Here is a 21,412-nt window from a genome sequence, read left to right as displayed (position 1 = left end):
GTGGCTGTGCCAGCTCTTCTGATTGGCCCAGTTTAAATCAAACAGCGGACTTGAGACGGGGCGAAACCAGACGGGATGGTTTTAGAACGTTTTTTGAAGAAAGTCTTAGTGGTGTGTACTGTCCAGTTTTGGAGAGTCTGCTTTCGTTGGCTAGCGTTTCCCAAACTGACCATGTCAATGCGACATTGGCTCAGGAGGTAAGAGCAGTCATCTGGCAGTCAGAGAGTTGCCGGTCCGATCCCGCCCCCTGGGTGTGTAAAAGTTTCTCTGGGCAAGACACCTAACCCCCAAATGCTCCTGATGAGTCAAGTCTCTTCTCAAGTTAACTGTTTGTTGGAGCCTGGTTTTAGAACTGAACCAATCACGAAGCAGCACAGCGGATTGAAGAGAACAGTGGTGTGGGAGGAGTCTCTCATCAAACTGTGAACTTGTGTTAATGTTGTTAAAACAACATCACGGTTCCCAACAATAAATACAGACAATACGACGGTAATGGTAGCTAGCTAAACAAAATACACATATAAATGTCACGAGAAGAAACATGAACCGTCAAGCACGCGGAGTCGTTGTTATGGAAACATTTGTGTATTTGTTTGCTTGGCGCTCTGGTGCGGACTGGCGAACTGAATGATCATTCATTTGACATTCTGTGAACAGTATGCCATTTTATTGACTGTGTAATTTGTTACAACTAAGATATTTGCTGGATTTAACGGCTTTTTATCTGCATGTTTACCGTAGCTATTGATTTTATGAGCCAACTGTTATAACCTGTCGCAATGGTTACTTTTTTCAAATTTATTTGTGGATGTGGACGCAGAAACAACGACTATTTTAGATTCGATTTCTAAACCGGCACACAATTTTAGTTTTTGCGAAAAGATTTTGAGCAGTAATTAGGCTACGTACCTGGATTACTTTGCGAATAGCCTGCCTATACGCATTATCGTGGCTGCCAACCAATTAAGTATTTCGCCAAGCAATGTGATTTGCAGAATGTGAATTTATTTAAGGTGTAATCATGGTTCTTTATGCCATCGGCACTGTCATTTGCGTTTTAGTACTGGACAAGACCTACACACCACTGGTAGTTCATAAATGAAGTTAATTTTAAAAAAATCACTTAAAAGAACACAATATAATTGTGATTCATGTAGCAATGGCAAAACCTGCTATTTGTGGTAGCAAATTATCCTCAGGATAGATGCATGCAGTGCATATCATCTTCCTGTAGATGGCGATATTGTTACTACAGTAAAGGAGTCAAACTTGCATGTAAATTTGAGGTATGTCCCAAGATATGTTATGAAGCAAGAAACAATAATTATGATATTCACATCTGTGAATGAACAAATTGAATTTGTACATGTGCTTATGTGTGTGCATGCGTGTGTTTGGAGGCATGCGTCTGTGTGTTAGTGTGTGTTTATCAGACCGTGTGTATACAGGAATCTTTACCAAACATATAACTTCACTTCATTATCGGATTTATGTTGGAATGGATAAGATCAGGAATTAGCCTATGCTTGTAAAAAAATAAGTGCTATGACGTTTATTTTATGTTAAAGTTTTGTGTTTAAATAAAGGACCATCAAAAAGTCTCTCTTGCTCTCTCTCACATACAAACAAAGATAAAAAACACAGGACTCGGGTTCTAAGGCATTTCATTTATTCATAGCATTTATGAACAAAGGAATAATAAACTGTAAATTATTGGCATCATCCTCATCATCATTATTTAATCAATATTATTATTACTTTTGCATTTCCAAGGCAGAAATTCTAGACAGTGCTTGAGAGTGTTTCCATTTCCCTGATTGCAGTGAGTAACTGTTTATTTTAATTAGAAAACTAAAGCAAAGCAGAAAAGAGATTTTAGCTTTAATCATTTGAAGAGGAGAACCCAGCACAGACACTCATAATGCCGACCTGCTCTTCCTGTTCTGTTCTATTTGGGGCGAATCAGGGTTTAAACCTGCTACCTCACACCTGCTGTACATCACCTCTCCTGGGACCAAATGCACAACTTAGGGCCTTTTTCACAAAGCAGGGATACGGGTCAGCTTGGTAGAACAAAGTAGGGCGGCCTGTAGCGTAGTGGTTAAGGTAAAGGACTGGGACACGCATGGTTGGTGGTTCTAATCCCGGTGTAGCCACAATAAGATCCGCACAGCCGTTGGGCCCCTGAGCAGGGCCCTTAACCTGCATTGCTCCAGGGGAGGATTATCTCCTGCTTAGTCTGTACGTCGCTCTGGATAAGAGTGTCTGCCAACTGCTAATAACGTAATGTAACGTAATGTAAAACACAGAACCATCTTCAAACACAGACTCAAGTAAAAAGAGCTGTTCCAGGTTTTACTTATCCAAGCAAACTCAGTATTCCTGCTTTGTGGGTTTTACTCAGTGCTGTTATCCAGCTAACTGAGTAATCCTGCTCTGTGGGTTTTATTCAATTCTGCTTCGTGATACAGGCCCCAGATGTGCCTTTCTCAGACCGGACGGAGGATCTCTTTTTCTGCTGGTTATTGGTCTCCACATTTACGCCCTGCCTGGTCAGGATTGGTCTAGTTCAGTCAGGTACGCCTCACACAAACCCACACAGGTACACAGTGCAGGGTGCCACCAGAGAGGCACCTGAGGCTGTAGCCAGAGCTCCGAATCTTACACTTTACAGGTACTTTTTTTAAAAAGTAGGTCAGTAAGCAAGTTTCTGTCTGCACTTAATACTTCAGAGAGCAAACTGTCTTTTAATGCGAGTCTGTGGGGAACTGGGGGAGACTGCCCTTGTTCAGGGAGACGGGATGAAATCAGGTGCACACAGAATAAAAGCAGTGTTCATTTCCAATCAGAGAGTGTAACAGGCCTGTTTAAAGCAGGTGTGTGCCTACTGCACGATATCGCAACGAGAACAGAGTTTTAAAGCCATGCAGCCCCCATACCACAGCGCTTTCGACGACCAGCAGCTCCAGTCCACATATATATAAAATATAATACAAGTCTCAAAATGACCACCCCATTACATTTCCTTAAAGAATTATAGAAAAACAACAATAAAAGAACAAGGCGCTGCTTATTTACCTCACAAAGTGCTTTTGTTAGCTTAGCTCTCTAAATATACTCATTTCCTTGGAGTGAATGGCAGATTCCCCAGCAGAAGAAGGCTACTCCTACTGACACAAAAACAGACCACTAACATAAAACAAGAAAGAAAATGGTTTACGTGACATTGGGGGGGAAATGAGTTTCATTTGTGATGACAGTGATGATTTCAGAATGAACAGAACAACTAGATGAAAGAATAGTGCACATTTTAAGTCTCCAGTTTTATACACAAAGCGGCAGGCACACCTGAACCTAGTTTTGGTGGTCATCTTCCTCTTTGACCACTAGAGGGAAACCTGCCTGTGAATTCGGCAAAACTCCTCAGAGACAAAACTTTGGTCCTCCCTGTGCAAGAGGCTATGGCTTTCAGCAGCAGCCAGAGTAAAGTCTTTCTGAAATTGAGAAAAATACTCAAAGAAGCTGTAACTTTAAGAGAAATTAAAGACCAACACCTTTCTTGCATAAACACAAAGGCCGTTATAAGGCTACTGAGTCTTCTTAAGACTTCTTGCTTTCTATCTTCCAGTGGTTCCACTTATTTTTCTTTGGGGAATCTTTCTCTTCCTCTCTCTCCATCCATCTCACATTCTCTCACTTTCTCTCACTTTCTTCTTCTCCCTCTCGACAATTCCACTTAATTAATCTTCCTCTCGATTGGCCAATGAGAGGCCAAGTCCCGCAGCTCTGATTGGTCAGTCCACTGATCAAGGGGGTGGAGATAGGGACACTTGCTCTGTATTTGGAGACTGGGCGCCACCTGCAGGAAGAGAGAGGAACTTTTCAGAGATGCAGTCGGAAGCACAGACTGGAGAATTCAGCATCGTAACTGAAATGACCCCACAGAGAGGTTACAAGATCTGCTACTGCATGTAATCCCACTTTCCCCACAAACTAAACAATGCGTACATTGGGCGGCCTGTAGCGTGGTGGTTAAGGTAAATGACTGGGACATGCAAGGTTGGTGGTTCTAATCCCGGTGTAGCCACAATAAGATCCACACAGCTGTTGGGCCCTTGAGCTAAGGGGGACATTCACTCAGTGGTTTAGGCAGAAAGACTTTTGATAAGAACTTCTGATTTTGGTTTTTGTGTTTTGACTCTTTTTAACCCAGGTCTTCCTCCCTTGCTTATTATTCTGTTCACTGCTCTGCACCGAGAACTTCCTGCTGTGTGCCCGTGAGAGCAAGTGCGTTCAGGAGTGTTTACAAATGTGGAGTTTGAGTTTTACTTCATGTCGGAATTGATAATCCCAGGAATTATGCTTGTAAAAATAATTGTAATTATGCTTAAAACATTTTTTAATAAATCGTCATAATAATAAAATAGAACAATAAACTCAATTACATTTGATTCTGCTGAAGAGAGAAAAGCTCTTCCTGTCCGACCAGGAAAATGCAGTCTTGCTGTTATTCTGACTGAATGATGTCAGAGCCACAGATGAAGGGTGTAAACCCCACGCTAACCCAATGATGGAATTTAGCCAGGGCCGAAGGGGTTTGCATGCTTGTCCTTCTGGTGTTGCTGGAAGAATATTAGTAGGGTTAAATAATAATGACCGCTATGCGGAGAGTCTAGATCAGCTAATGAATAAACCACGTTACAAAGACAGTAGTACCACTCTGCCTTCCGCTCTTTACTGGTCCGGGCTGACCAAGAATCTCCACAGTAGGGCCAATACATTCACCTTCGTTATCTGACTCCATTTAAGATAGAATTTAGAAATTAGGGTTTGAACCTCGGGAGTGATTACACTCGACTCTTACCTGCGCCACCATTACTCAATATATGTTCCCAGGATTAGCATTATTGCTGAATCTCAGTTCGGCTGAGAAACTCAGAGGCTGAGGGTCTAGCCAACACAATACATGCACTGTATTGACATGATAGTTGCGAGCCCAGGTCGGCGTGCATTTAGAGGGCTCCTTAGAGCTAACTTGACAGGAACCGGCGTAGAAACGCCCATGGGTTCCCTTCGCATCAAATTACAAGAGCCGTGCACCACCAATCCTTGGCTGCCTTTCCCAGCTTGGAAACACCACTAAAGTACCAAGCCACTGATCAGTTGGTCTTTGGTCAATATTGTCCCCCTGAGTATTCAGTCGTAATTTAGGCTGAAAAACGTAGAAGATGAATTAGAGTCATGGAGATCAAGCAAGTTACAAACAAAATAATTTATTTGCAGACAGGTAGGTTATTAGCTTTAGAATACCAATAGTCAATTACAAAATACACAAATTAAGAATAGAGATAAATAAATAGAGTAAATAATCATACCTAGCCTGCTTTGGCTACACACAAACACAGAACGTACATATAGAACGTGCATAGTGTGGGAAGCCGGTTACGGTCTTCCCTATACATACATACACACATACATATACATACACAGAATCTGCAGTGTGGGAAGTCGATTGCGATCTTCCGCTGCTACACATACATATATGTACAATATGCCATGTGCTACATGTGATACATTGATTATAAGCCACTTGCATACAGATACACTTCTGGCATAAATCATTGAGAGTCCCGGAGAAACCAGCTGTACAGGCATATCTTGCTCTGCCTGTGTCCTTGACAGTCTACACAGTTCGAGACGCCCCCCCTCCACCCAGCTGGCTGCTTTATTAAACTCTGGTTACATATGGGTCACTGTGTAATTCTAGCACAATTTAGCAGTTAATCAGTTTGACTTTAATACGGATATATTGATACACTTTTAGCATACATCATCGAGAGTTTTGGAGGAACCAGCCTGCTCGCTGAGGTGGAGTCTGATTTTGACTTGTGATTGTTTATCATGCTTTTAGGAGAGAGATCTTTTGTTCTGTGAATTTTCCCCTACAACACTCCTGTAACACCCTTACACACAGTATAACCCTGATAAGCAGAGAGAAGTTTGTGCCTTAGCTTCCTCTGTGGTCTGTGGTCAGGTGCTGCATGCTTAAAATTGTAGAACCCGCACAGCTAGACCAATGAGGGAATAGCTGGAGGTGAAGGGACGACGAGTTTTTCCCTGGCTGTTGTGAAGTAAATAAGAGATTGTAATTATCATCCTCCGTCCAAGGACAGAGCACAATTATGTTTTAAGAATATACTGGGTCCGTTGCCACGGGTCGGATATGGATTGACCTGCCCCATATCCCGCTTACAGCTGGCCAGAAACGGATCAGTACGATTCTTAATATTCTCCGTTCGTAAACTGGGCCGTATTGTACGCTTCGTGGTTACTATAGTTTTACTCGTTTATCTGACTCCATTTAAAATATAATTTAGAAATTTGGGTTTGTAATTTACGCAGACCTCGGGAGTGATTACACTCGACTCGTACCTGCGCCACCATTACTCAATATATGCTCCCGGGATTAGCATTACTGCTGAAATCTCAGTTCGGTGTAGAACTCAGAGGCTGAGGGTCCAGTCAACACAATACATGCAAACCTGCCATGATATTTGCGAGCCCAGGTCGGCGTAGCATTGTCTGGGCTCCTTAGAGCTAATTTGGCAGGAACCAACGCCAACATAACGCCCATGGGTTCCCTTTGCGCCAGATTACAAGAGCCTTGCGTCGCCCGACCCTTTAAGGGACAGAAATTGCTGGCCGCACAGCTTAGAACTATCACAGGTGTACCGCCCCGCCGATCGGTCGGTCTTCGGCCACCATTTCCCCCTGAGTATTTCAGTTGTAATTTAGGCTGAAAAGGTACAAGATGAATTAGAGTCATGGAGATCACGCAAGTTACAAGCAAAATAGTTTATTTGCAGACAGGTAGGCAGTTAACGTAGAATATCAGTCAATTACAATTAGACAAATTGAAAATAAAAAGTATAGAGTAAAGAATCTTACCCAGCCTGCTTTCGCTACACACATATACAGAATATGCACAGTGTGGGAAATCGAGTGCGATCTTCCCAGATAGGCTCGTCTCCCTGGCTTTTATGCCAAATCATATGTTTGATCCAGGCGGCAGTGCTATAAATTAGCCTGGTGGGGTTGTCGAATCTGGAATTTAGACCCCCTCCTTCGGGTTTGTCAGGCAATGGTAAATAGAGAATTAGGTGATTTACCCGAGAGGACATTTTACTGTTTCCAGTTTTATCCTGAGTTCCTGAAACTATGGTTTATTAAATTCTATTTGGTATGCAATGTATCTCATCTGATTCCTTGATTTTACTGGATCACATCCATACCAAACAGATTATCCTAATGTTTTGTTATGGTGCAGTTATCATGAAACCTCCCTCCTGTGTATCCATTTTACATGCAATTCATGTTATTACTACAATGGACATAATGCAATACAACAAGGATCACATGGGCAATGTTTACAATATTTTACCAAATCTATTGACTATTTTAACAACAGTTGTGACGTTTTCATCCAGGAGAATAGTCACTGGGGTAATGACAGCAGTGCCCAAAGGAGGGCACTGTGGTACTGCCCGGAGTCTTTCCCCCTGGAAGTGACCAGGTATGGGGTCATGAGATAGGCCACAAATGTTTTAGGCACATTCTTTTCCCATGAGGTTTAATGGCCCTCATGGCCTAATTGACCTGGAACCACTCATCCACCCATCATATATCCATCCCTTATCTTCTTGGCTTCAATCGTCTGGAACTCCCCAACATGTAATACAAACAGCATTGTCCTTTGTCCCTTTCGACACATACCAGAACCCCCACTTCACAAATGGCAGAACCCCCAGCTCACAGGCTCCTCACAGCACACTTCGCCTCCCTCCTACAAAATAAACAAAGCATGCTGGCCCCAATCAGACACAAAGCAAATCACTGAAGGTGTTTTGTTCTGTGCATTCAGTTTATAAAAAAGCTTCAGGAAGGTGGGGCTACTTTATTCTCACCTTCAGTCCTGCTGCTCTGTCAGTCAGGCTGTTTTACATTCATTTAGCAAAACATTGAGCCCTGATCTACAAAGCCCCAAACCTCTCTCCTGGTAAGTGTTTTATCACATCATTGAATTTCATCAAAATTATGTTCCAAGAATTTTAAACTTTGATCAAATTTACAAAGAAAGTGCATTTTCTGGTGAGAAATTATTGAATAACTGTAAAAGCTGTCTGTTTATTCCAGACAAATATCAATGTATTTGTGTAAGTGTCAGGGTTGGGGGACAGAGGAGCCAAGCGCAGACTCAGGGGTTATGAGAAATGGCAGGTTTCATGAAGGCAGGCAGATAAGGGGCAGGCAGAGCTTAATCCAAACAGGCAAAGTTCAAAAACCTAGTGGTCAGTCCAAACAGGGCAGAGGCATGGATGTGACACACTGTGTGCTCTTGTTACATTACATTATGGGCATTTGGCAGATGCTCTTATCCAGAGCGACGTACAGTTGATTAGACTAAGCTGGAGACAATCCTCCCCTCGAGCAATACAGGGTTAAGTGCCTTGCTCAAGGGCCCGACGGCTGTGCAGATCTTATTTTGGCCACACCGGGATTAGAACCACTAACCTTGCGTGTCCCAGTCATTTACCTTAACCACTACGCTACAGGCCACCCGTCTTGTGTAGCATCTGTTACAATGAGAGTAGAGAGAACACTCACACAGTGTAACAGCACAATAACTCACTGTGTGCTCTTGTGTAACATCTGTTACAATGAGGGTACAGAGAATACTCACACAGTGAAACAGCACAATAACTCACTGTGTGCTCTTGTGTAGCATCTGTTACAATGAGAGTATAGAGAATACTCACACAGTGTAACAGCACAATAACTCACTGTGTGCTCTTGTGTAGCATCTGTTACAATGAGAGTATAGAGAATACTCACACAGTGTAACAGCACAATAACTCACTGTGTGCTCTTGTGTAGCATCTGTTACAATGAGAGTATAGAGAATACTCACACAGTGTAACAGCACAATAACTCACTGTGTGCTCTTGTGTAGCATCTGTTACCATGAGAATATAGAGAATACTCACAGAGGGTTCTTCCCTGCCATTCATTTTTACAGTGTAAAATAATAACTCATATTTGTATTTGTGTCTCATATATCTGATGCAGCCATGCTCTTCAACAGCTGCATTGCCCTCCTGTCTGTGTCAGGTAAATTGCTTGTTAAAGTTTTATTTTAATTTTTTCATGATGTTTCAATGCTGTGTGCCAGCGTCTTCAACACTGTAGAAATGTTTTACACATCACACAGGTTTCAAAGCATTCGGCCTAAACGTTCCGTTAAATTCTGCAGATTATCATATGCTGCATGCTAATGTACAGATTCAACTTACACTGTACCGTCTTCATCTATTAACTGAAACATGAATATTGGAATATTGAATATTGAATATAAATGCATTATTTAATGATTTGAAAGCACTATATGTGTGCCAGAGTCCAGTTTATATTTCACATGAAACTACAAACTATTCTTCCCTCTTTCAGATCCTCCTAAGAGCACCTCAGTATCAGTAAGCCCCTCTGGTGAAATAGAGGAGGGCAGTTCAGTGACTCTGACCTGCAGCAGCGATGCCAACCCACCAGTGCAGAGATACTCCTGGTTTAAGGAGACTGGAGCTGGAGTCTGGCAGGCAGGATCAGGACAGAGTCTGACCATTTCTAACTTCAGCTCCTGGAGCAGTGGACAGTACTACTGTGAGGCAAAGAACACCCACGGAGCCCAGAACTCCACTGCTCTCCTGCTCACAGCACAAGGTAAGGCCAGAATTCTGTTTCCATGTTTCTGTTGATCTCCAGCAGTTACCTTGTAGGTTGTGAATTTCCCGTCTATGTGTTTGAATGGCAGGATTAATCCCATAAACTCTGATATTAGAAATCAGTAAGATAAAAGGATGAAGGACGAAAAGGAAAATGATCTGATTAACTTTAAAAATGCAGTTAAATGTAAAAGTATTATTGACTATGTACCATGAGGGTTGTGATTCCTACACAGAGCACACAACATGGATGTAAATGTCAAATTAAAGTCTGCTTTTAGCGCAGTGGTTAAGGTACATGACTGAGACCCACAAGGTCAGTGGTTCGAATCCCTTGAGCAGGGCCCTTAACCCTGCATTGCCCCAGGGGAGGATCGAGACTGCTTAGTCTAATCAAATGTAAGTCACTCTGGATAAGAGCGTCACCCAAATGGCATTAATGTAATGTACTGTAATGCCTTTTAACCCTTGTGTAGTCTTAACATTCTGTATACTCTTGTCCAAAGGCTAAAAAACTGACCCCTAAAATAAAGCAGCTTAATTGAATTTTGAGCTCCAAATCTATTGTGCATGAAGACACAACCTGTCACTCATCACAAACTTTCATCAAATTTCAAGTTGAAAAAGGGATTTTCTCTGCTTTTAAACATCTGCTGTTTATACATGCTTATACCTGGAGTTAAAATAACACTTTTTATGAACAAACGTTAGGTCTAGAACAGACCTTCTGTCTGGCACAGAACACACACGGAGCTGCCAATGCAGTCAATATTAAAGGTGAGTAAGCGATGTACAGTAATGTTGTGATTGTAGGGTGATTGTATCTGTTTCGGTGTCTGCTATAAACGACCTGCATATCTGATCTTAGTATGGGAGTCATAGCAGAGGTGGAAAATCTAGGTTCCAAAAGTAAACGTCCTTACAGTATTTTGTTGCAAAAACCCCCCAAACCTTGGATCTCAGCTGTCCTTCTGAGATACTTTAGGAATGTGGATGAAGGTCCGTTTTGTCTGAGACCGAGTCTCTGGAAGATTATAGGCCACATTCTACTGCTGGACCAGCCAAGTAAACTCAGCTGCAGTATGGGACATTAAAGCATGCATTAGTAACTTAACTTTAAAACCTAAAGTTTTACCCAGTGTATCAGGGACACATCCAAACTGATGCCAGTGGTCTCTGGTAACTTGGTGGCCCCTCACCAATGCGAACAAATCTCAGAAACACTGCACATTTGTTTGTATTTAATGTATGTATTTCATACAAACTGCAGGCTGTTTGCCTCTCTTTGGTTCACACATCTGTGTCCTCCCAAGAGACCGACAGTACATCTCCACCATTTTGATTATAGTTGATATTTTTGGGGGAATTTGAGTATGCATGCCCATATCTGGTTCTCGTGCTGGTCGACAGCCCTAACTTAGATTTAATAATATTATTATTATGCCTGGCAGCGTACTTCTAGCCTTGTTGTTTACACTTTTGAATTGTAGTCTCTGCTGTATTCCTACACATACATGTAAATGCTATGTCTGTTTACTTCCAGCAGGGGATTGGACAGAACTTGTGTGCGCAGTTGTTGGAAGCATAGTGACTCTTGCACTCATAGCTGTTATTATGTGGATGAGGTAAGAGTTCACAATGTGGAAAACATCTGGAAATCAATCATCACTCAGAACATGTGTAATTAAAAGTTTGCATTAAACCGAGAGATTTGTAGTGATTTTACAGACTCCCTGTTTAATTCAGAGGAGTGGTAGGAATGTTACAGCGAGACGCCATCTTGAATATCAGTCACTTCTCTCCCCCACCCTTTATAGTCCACAATTATAATTATAATTATGATTGCATTCCTGGTACACGGGTTCTTCGAGTGATTCTGTGTATGGCTCAGTTCTGGGGGATCAGCATGGGGTTGTGTGGCCACTCAGATGTAGGGGCCATGGTTAGTTGGCCAGGTAAAAAGAGCAAGTTTGGACCAGGATACTTTGATTAACAGCTGTACCTTTGGAAAAGGTAAATGGAAACGTTACTGACAGTGAATCAGGACCTCATTTCAACTTCCCAGCTGAAGAGCAGCACTTTCACAGTGCCAGTCACCAAGAATGCACACTGGATTTAATCAGGTTCAGATAGAAGAGTGCCCTCTACTGGCCCACCAACACACCTTCAAGCAGCAGCCATTTTCTCTCAAAGTATCACATACTGTGCCATGAACAAGTATTTGGCCCCTTGATGTTTTCCTCTGTTTTTCAATATTTGTCACACTGAATGGTTTCAGATCTTCAGACAAACTGTAATACTAGGTAATGGGAACCTTAGTAAACACAAAACACAAACTGCTACACACACACACACACACACACACACACACACATTCCAATAACACCACTACTGCACACACTTACAGAATATAACCCTGCTACATACACACACTCCTATAACACTGTTACAAACATTATAACCCTGCTACACACACACACACACACACACTCCTATAACACTGTTAAACACAGTATATAACCCTGCTACACACATGTACCCGTCCGCCTCCATTACAACAATTGCCTGTCCCTGGATTACGTTTTGGATCCGCCCCTTGGTTATTAAACGCCTGCCATTTTTCACATTATCCCCGAGTCTGCTCATGATTATTCTGTCCCGAGTGCTTGTAGTCTAGTGGATAAGGTGCCTATAGATTACTGGCAAAGGTGCTTGTAGTCTAGTGGCTAAGGTGTCTATAAACTACTGGCTAAGGTGCTTGTAGTCTAGTGGCTAAGGTGCCTATAAACTGCTGGCTAAGGTGCTTCTAGTCTAGTGGCTAAGGTGATGCCTTGATGGCTGATGACTAGGACCTGGAAGGTTGGTGGTTCAAGCCCTGGTGTAGCCACAGTAAGATGGAAAATATGTCCAGAAAATAACTGCAATGTGAAAATGAACAGGAACATTCCCATCCTTTCCCTGCCTGTTCTTCACCCTGCAGGGGAATAACAGCCCCGTGGATGACAACACTGCAGGGATGCCAGTGAGCCACACTGAACCCCAGGGTACAGACAGAGGCAACGGGGAAGGTCCCCTCTACTCTGACCGCAATGCGGAGAGTCTAGATCAGCTAATGAATAAACCACGTTACAAAGACAGTAGTACCACTCTGCCTTCCACTCTTTACTGGTCCGGCTGACCAAGAATCTCCACAGTAGGGCCAATACATTCACCTTCGTTATCTGACTCCATTTAAGATATAATTTAGAAATTTGGGTTTGAAACATACGCAAACCTCGGGAGTGATTACACTCAACTCTTACCTGCGCCACCATTACTCAATATATGCTCCCGGGATTAGAATTATTGCTGAATCTCAGTTCGGCGGAGAAACTCAGAGGCTGAGGGTCTAGCCAACACAATACATGCACTATATTGACATGATAGTTGCGAGCCCAGGTCGGTGTGTATTTAGAGGGCTCCTTAGAGCTAACTTGACAGGAACCGGCATAGAAATGCCCATGGGTTCCCTTCGCATTAAATTACAAGAGCCATGCACCACCAATCCTTTGGGCCGAACTTGGCTGCCTTTCCCAGCTTGGAAACACCACTAAAGTAACAAGCCACTGATCAGTTGGTCTTTGGTCATATTGCCCAGCCTAAATTCAGTCGTAATTTAGGCTGAAAAAGGTACAAGATGAATTAGAGTCATGGAGATCACGCAAGTTACAAACAAAATAATTTATTTGCAGACAGGTAGGTTATTAGCTTTAGAATACTTCCTTGCTTTTATGCCAAATCACATGTTTGAACCAGGCGGCAGTGCCATAAATCAACCTGGAGGGGTGGTCAAATCTTGAATTTAGACCCCCCACCCTTGGGGGCTGTTATTAGGGAAATTGAGATGATTCCCAGAGCGGACATGTAGGTTTTCCCTTGAGTTTATTAAACTCCATTTGGTATGAAATGTATCTCATCTGATTCCTTGATTTTAACGGATCACATCCATACCAAACAGATTACCCTTATGTTTTATTATGTTGCAGTTATCATGAAACTTCCCTCCTGATTATCCATTTTACATGCAATTCCTGTTACCATTACAAGACATAATGCAATAATACAAGGATCACATGGGCAATGTTTTCAAGGTTTTTGTCACGTTTCAGGTCTGTCTCGCCATGTTTTATGTTTATTCATGTTGTCTTAGTCACGTAGTGTCTTATCATGTATTATGTTAGTCTAGGTTCGTCATGTTGTTTAGTTATGTTTCGTTACGATTTATTTTCTTGTCATGTCTAGTTATGTTTCGTACGATTATATTACCTTGTTATGTTTAGTGGTTATCGTCTTAGTTTCGCTTTGTGTTATGTTTTGATTTATGTTTATTGTTACGTTTACTGGTCGTTGTTTATGCATACACTTTTACATGTCTTTCCGCAAACCTTGCGTTCCGCCTTTTCTCTCTCTCTCTCTCTCTCTTTCTGCCATTCACTCCCTAATTGTTTCCATTTGTCTATTTACTAAAACTACTAACGCTAGATCAGGATTGGGTAGAAACTATCAAACGAATCATGTGTTCATGTTACCTTACGTTTCTCGTGCATGTCATTTACTAATTTACTAATGCTAGGGCAGGATAGGTTTATTACCAACGATTACTAATCACCTTGTTAAACTTGTCATCCATCGTTTGTTTTTGACCACGTCCTCGCCTACCGTTTTTGTACTTTTGCTTCGCTGATTGTTTCATGGTTTCGACTCCCGCTTCGCCCACGACTACGCCTCTGCCTGCCGTCCGCCTGTTCATCTGCCCCGCTGACAGCTCTCCTGCTACTGGACCTCCCTGCACGTCTACCGACTACGAGTTTGCCTCTTCCCTCGGCACCGTGCTTTTTGTTTGTTTACTATTTGTTTGGCTGGATCTATGTGTACGGACTTTGCTTGTTCTGACTACGCTTCTGGGATCCGTCCCGAATAAAGCCCTGAGGGGTCTTTATATAACTATTGTTTCTGAGTTGTGCATTTTGGGTCCAACCCCCACGCACCCGTCTCAGTTTTACCGGGTCTATTTACAATCTCAACAGCAGTTTTGAATATTTAATCTACGGGAGCAGTCACTGGTGTAATGACAGCAGTGCCCAAATGAGGGCACTGTGGCATTATGTCTTTCCCCTTGGAAGTGACCAGGTATGGGGTCACGGGAGAGGTCACCAATGTTCTGGAGCACACTCTCTTCCCTGTGACCTAACTGCCCTTAAACCACTCATACATCTTCCCCTTATCTCCTTCGGCGCCGATGGCCTGAACCTCCCCAAAGGTAGTCCAAACCCTATTGTCCTCTGTTCCTTTGACACATACCAGAAGCCCCAGCTCTCAGGTTCCTCACAAATGGCAGCCCTTCCTGAGTCCCACTTTGCCTTTGGATACCCAGGGTCGTAGGGCTGACTGTGGTTTGAGATGTGTTCTGTAAGGAGCGGATCAGATGTCGGATGGTCATGGGGAAAAGGTTGCAAGATATTATATCTATGAATGATGATAGTGTTTTCATGATAACTGCATTATGCTGTAAATATGTATTTGTACGTCTCATGGTAATATACCTTTCGGATAAACCTGATTTGGGTGAATTAAAGGAAAGGAGACAAAACTCCAGATTGCTTGGTTTCTTCTCCTTATCTCCAAAATCCAGGCCTTTGTTCTTGACCCTAAAAATGGGTCACCCATCTGGAATTTACAGCCAAACTCCCACCAGTGAGACCTTGGTCAGGGAGTTAAAACAAATTACTTCTACAGAGACAGCTTTTGCCCAGTTTTCCCTCTGCTCCTGGATGGTTATGATATCAAAGGTAGACTGTTACAAAAACTAGACCATTACACCAGTCGCACTGAACCAATCAGAATAACACCAAACATTACTATATTCTGACCTTGGATTATCATGAAACATCTTAATGCCGTCTCCAGTATTCCTGAGCTCAAACCCTGCAAGGAATGTGAGAGGGCCCAGGAAGGCGCCTCCAGGAGCCCTTCTCTAGCTCTCCCCCACAGGCATGGGGGCCAAAAGGTGGGGGCTAACAATGTGTGCTCCGGGAGGGGGAAGTCAGCAAGCTGACAAGCACATGAGACCAAATGTTAATGATTTCCGGCTTACAAGGGGGTTGCTGAAATAATAAAAATAACTTTTTCCACCACAAAAAAATAAAAAGGATGAAGGATAAATGACACCTCTGTACTGTTTGGATGGCTGTACTCTGTGTATTGTTAATAATAATAAAAAAATTTAAATATTAAAAATTAAAATAAAAAATGCACATTGGCCCCAATCAGGCACAAAGCAAATTACTGAAGGTGTTTTCTTCTGTGCATTCAGTTTATAAAAAAGTGGAAGCACGGAAGGGCTGCAGCAGCCAGAAGCTGAGCTCATTCTATATTTATATTTACTGCAACTAGTTTCTTCTCATCTTCAGTCCTGCTGCTCTGTCAGTCAGGCTGTTTTACATTCATTTAGCAAAACACTGAGCCCTGATCCACAAAGCCCCAAACCCCTCTCCTGGTAAGTGTTTTATCACATCATTGAATTTCATCAAAATTATGTTCCAATATTTTTTTGGGACAAGAATTGAAAATTATTATTGAATAACTGTAAAAGCTGTCTGTTTATTCCAGAAAAATATCAATGTATTTGTGTAAGTATCAGAGTTGGGGGACAGAGGAGCCAAGGTTATGAGAAATGACAGGTTTAGTGAAGGCAGGCAGATAAGGGACAGGCAGCGCATGATCCAAACAGGCAAAGTTCAAAAACTGGGCAGAGGCATGAAGATCATAGAAAAAGGAAAAATAATAGAAATGCGGCACGGACGTGACAGACTGTGTGCTCTTGTGTAGCATCTGTTACAATGAGAGTATAGAGAATACTCACACAGTGTAACAGCACAATAACTCACTGTGTGCTCTTGTGTAGCATCTGTTACAATGAGAGTATAGAGAATACTCACACAGTGTAACAGCACAATAACTCACTGTGTGCTCTTGTGTAGCATCTGTTACAATGAGAGTATAGAGAATACTCACACAGTGTAACAGCACAATAACTCACTGTGTGCTCTTGTGTAGCATCTGTTACAATGAGAGTATAGAGAATACTCACACAGTGTAACAGCACAATAACTCACTGTGTGCTCTTGTGTAGCATCTGTTACAATGAGAGTATAGAGAATACTCACACAGTGTTCTCCAATGCCATTCATTTTTACAGTGTAAAATAATAACTCATATCTGTATTTGTGTCTCATATATCTGATGCAGCCATGCTCTTCAACACCTTCATAGCCCTCCTGTCTGTGTCAGGTAAAGTGCAGTTATGATGTTTCAGTGCTGTGTGTGTTTGTGTGTGTGTGTGTGTTTGTGTGTATGTGTGTGTTTTTGGGGGGGGGGGGGGGGTTCGGCGAATGCATGCAGGGCAGAATTAGTCAAAATTACTATTAATCACAATACAAAAGAAACATCTAAAAAATAGCGAGCCTAACTCTTACCATTACAAAGCCCTGCATCATATTTATGATGAAGTTCCTCTTCATATCCAGCTTTGAACCTGAGACATAGTTCAGTACCGTTGTCATGGAGACATGATCTTCATTTATGTTCATTTAATCCATGATCTGTTGTGTTTGTGTGTGTGTGTGTGTGTGTGTCTTTGTGTGTGTGTGTGTGTGTGTGTGTTTGTGTGTGTGTGTTTTCCAGGTGTTCTTGGCCAGCACGGATGGGGAGTGACTTACACCCCTGAGAGAATCTGTGCCTTAAAGGGGTCTTCAGTAGACATGCGCTGTGTTTACTTTCATCCCACATACCAACCTTACAGAGTGCAGAAAGCATTCTGGTTTATTCACTGGCGCCTTCCACAGGAGCCTGAAGACCTGTCCCTGGACCCAGAGTATTCTGGTCGTGTGGAGTACCATGGGAATCAGATCAGAGACTGCACTTTTAGAATAAAACAACTGAGAGAAAGTGATTCACAAACATATCGCTTCAGGTTCCTGACAAACCATGATGGAAAATATACTGGCCTACCTGGTGTCTCATTGACAGTTACAGGTAACCATTTAATGCGATGAGCTCATAGGATTCTTCTCCCATATCTATGAATGGAAGACTGGGGAAGGGAGGGATGTTTTTTACAGTTTTAATATGTTTGCAGCTCTAGAGGTGAGGGTGAATCCTGGCTCAGTGACAGAGGGACAGAGTGTAACACTGACCTGTAACACCACCTGCACTCTGACTGGCAGCCCAGCCTTCAGCTGGTACAGGGACGGGTCTCCTCTGTCCTTCACCACCCAGACACACCAGCTCAGAGCCAGCAGTGAAGATGGAGGCACATACTCCTGTGCTGTAAAAGGATCTGAGCTTCTCCCCTCCCCTGCAGTGGCTCTTAATGTGTACTGTGAGTACAAGAGGCCAGACTCTTTCACACAATTGGTGATGTCATCAACACTGTAGAAATGTTTGACACATCACACAGGTTTCAAAGCATTCAGCCTAAATGTACCGTTAAATTCTACAGATTATCATATGCTGCATGGTCATGTACAGATTTCACTTAAACTGCAACATATGTTTAGTGATTTTATTTATTAGCTGAAACATGAATGCTGGAAATAAATGCATAATTTAATTATTTGAAAGCACTATACGTGTCCAGTTTAGATTCCACCTGAAACTACAAACTCTTCTTCCCTCTTCCAGATCCTCCGAAAAGAGTCTCAGTATCAGTGAGCCCCTCTGGTGAAATTGTGGAGGGCAGTTCAGTGACTCTTACCTGCATTAACCAGGCCAGCCCACCAGTGCAGAGATACATATGGTTTAAGAACACTGGATCTGTTAGCTTAGAGATACTAGAACGAAGATGGAGTCAGAAATACACCATTGAAAAAATCAAATCCTCGGGTGATGGAGAGTACTACTGTGTGGCAAAGAATTCGATTGGCCAAGGCAGATCTCCTGATATACATCTCAATGTGCTGTGTGAGTAATTCTGCACTGTCATTTACAACGGTTTGGATGGGCAGCGTCTTCCATGGAAATACATACTCGTCTGTTTTACTAGCCCGGATACCTTCATTCCTATTATAGTCACATAGCTGCACTGAACACTATTTTCATATGTCAGGATTGTAGCACAAAAGTGATATAGGGCTGGGCAATGTCTATAAAAAATGATACTGTCTCTTTAAACATTGTGGTAAAATATACATTCACTGAGCACAAACACTTCTTCCCTCTTCCAGATCCTCCTAAAGGAGTCTCAGTATCAGTGAGCCCCTCTGGTGAAATAGTGGAGGGCAGTTCAGTGACTCTGACCTGCATTAACCAGGCCAACCCACCAGTGCAGAGATACTCCTGGTTTCAGGAGAACAGAGCTGTACCCTCAGAGAGAGGAGGACCAGAGGCCAGCTACACCATTAAACACATCACGCAGCAGGATGCTGGAGAGTACTACTGTGAGGCAGGGAATGGGCTTGGGACAAACAGATCTCCTCCTAAACGTCTGGATGTGCAGTGTGAGTATATCAGCTTCAGACACATGGAGCAGAGAGAAGTCAGTATCTCCTGAGTGTCTGTGGGAAACTTTACAACTATACAACAGTAAGACACTGAGTCAACCAGTCAAGCTGGCCAGTAGAGGAGAAATCCTGTAGAAATATTACATTAACATGCAATGATGTATAAGCCAGATCATGCTGACATGTCTTAAGCCATACATGTGTAGTCTGAGTTTGCACAGGGCACTCAAGTTGTTGAAAATGTAGATTTTATGTTTTTTTCTGTTGATTTCAGATCCTCCTAAGAACATCTCAGTGTTAGTGAACCCCGCTGGGGAAATAGAGGAGGGCAGTTCAGTGACCTGCAGCAGCGAGGCCAACCCACCAGTGCAGAGATACACCTGGTTTAAGGAGACTGGAGCTGGAGTCTGGCAGGCAGGATTAGGACAGAGTCTCAACTTTTCTTATGTTAGCTCCTGGAGCAGTGGGCAGTACTACTGTGAGGCAAAGAACACCCACGGAGCCCTGAACTCGACTGCTGTGGCTTTGAAGGCACTGGTCATCACAGTGCAAGGTATGGCCAGAACACGTCTAAGTTAGGCTGCAGCCTACATGACAAAAATTATTTAGGCTACAATACCTAGCCCATTGTTTCTTCGCACATAAAATCAACCACTCAAAATGCATTCACGGAAATTGGCCAAGTGACAAAGATGTTGAAGATTCGTGGGATTAATTATTGTGACTAATTGAACTAAAATTGAACAACTAATTTCCATCCCAAATACAGTGGTGTCATGTTCCAGTTTATTCCACTTCCCTTGCTGCTGCCGTCTGCATACACACCTTTGCCGGTCTCTCTCAAAGATGCTCCAAATAAAACAATTTGCTACACATTATTATAATAAAGAAAATTGTTTAATTCAACAAGCGTAGACTAATATTAAATGCGCAGAGCAAATTCAGTCAGGAAACTCTTGCTACAACATTCAACCATTGGTTGGTCTCAGCAAGCACATGTCCTCAATCTCAACCAATCACCTACAGACATCACTACATGTCCTCAAACTGACATTGACCAATCATAAGTGTGCACAAATTCTAGTAAATGTGCAGTACATTCTAGTAGACATAATGCAGGCATAGATGGGTTTGTCCCCACTGTTAGAAACTTTCACCTTACAGACCACAGAGTGCTGTGTTGTGAAATGACCACGGATACATCATGACTGACACTGGTGCATCTCTCTGACTTTGTGTAGGAGGTCGGTCCTTGACTGTGGTTGCAGCAGTGGCAGCTGTAGCAGCGGCGGCCATTTTGGCTCTTGTGTTTCTTGGTGTCGTCTGTGTGAGGTACGTGGCTGAAAATCTGTGCCAGTTCACAGTCACTCTTTAGCAAATTATGTCGGATTAGACCTACGGTGCAAAAACTAGTGTACATTTCTATAGAATGATGTTGTCATGTGCTAAATATTGATGCCATACCCCCCTCTTATGTCTGAGTTGTGCTTAGGTAACTGCATAATTAGCTATTTTGGACTTTTGCATTGGGTTTTGATTTTTTTTCTCTCTATAAGCAGGAGGAAACGATCAATAAATGAGGAGGTGAGTCAGTCAAAATGAAATATAGTTCATGGATGTATGTGTTTTTGTGTATACAGTATATACTCACTGACCACTTTCTTAGGTACACCTTTCTAGTACTGATTTTATATTTTCTGGTTTGTGGTCTTTGGATGTGCAGTGTGCCTTTGTTTGTTTGGATTTTCTCCTGGTTTTTTAAACTCTGCCTTGTGTTTTTCATTATTCTTTTGATTACCCCATATGTACCTGTCCACCTCCATTACAACAATTGCCTTTCCGCATTATCGCTGAGTCTGCTCATGATTATTCTGTCCTGAGTGCCTATAGACTACTGGCAAAGGTGCTTGTAGTCCAGTGACTAAGGTGCCTATAGACTACTGGCTAAGGTGCTTGTAGTCTAGTGGCTAAGGTGCCTATAGACAACTGGCTATGGTGCTTTTAGTCTAGTGGCTAAGGTGCCTATAGACTACTGGCTAAGGTGCTTGTAGTCTAGTGGCTAAGGTGCCTATAGACTACTGGCTAAGGTGCTTGTAG

The sequence above is a fragment of the Conger conger genome, chromosome 1 (assembly GCF_963514075.1).
Source record: "Conger conger chromosome 1, fConCon1.1, whole genome shotgun sequence".
Classification (NCBI taxonomy): domain Eukaryota; kingdom Metazoa; phylum Chordata; class Actinopteri; order Anguilliformes; family Congridae; genus Conger; species Conger conger.
The sequence above is the reverse complement of the archived record's forward strand: the minus strand, read 5'-3'. Positions refer to the sequence as shown.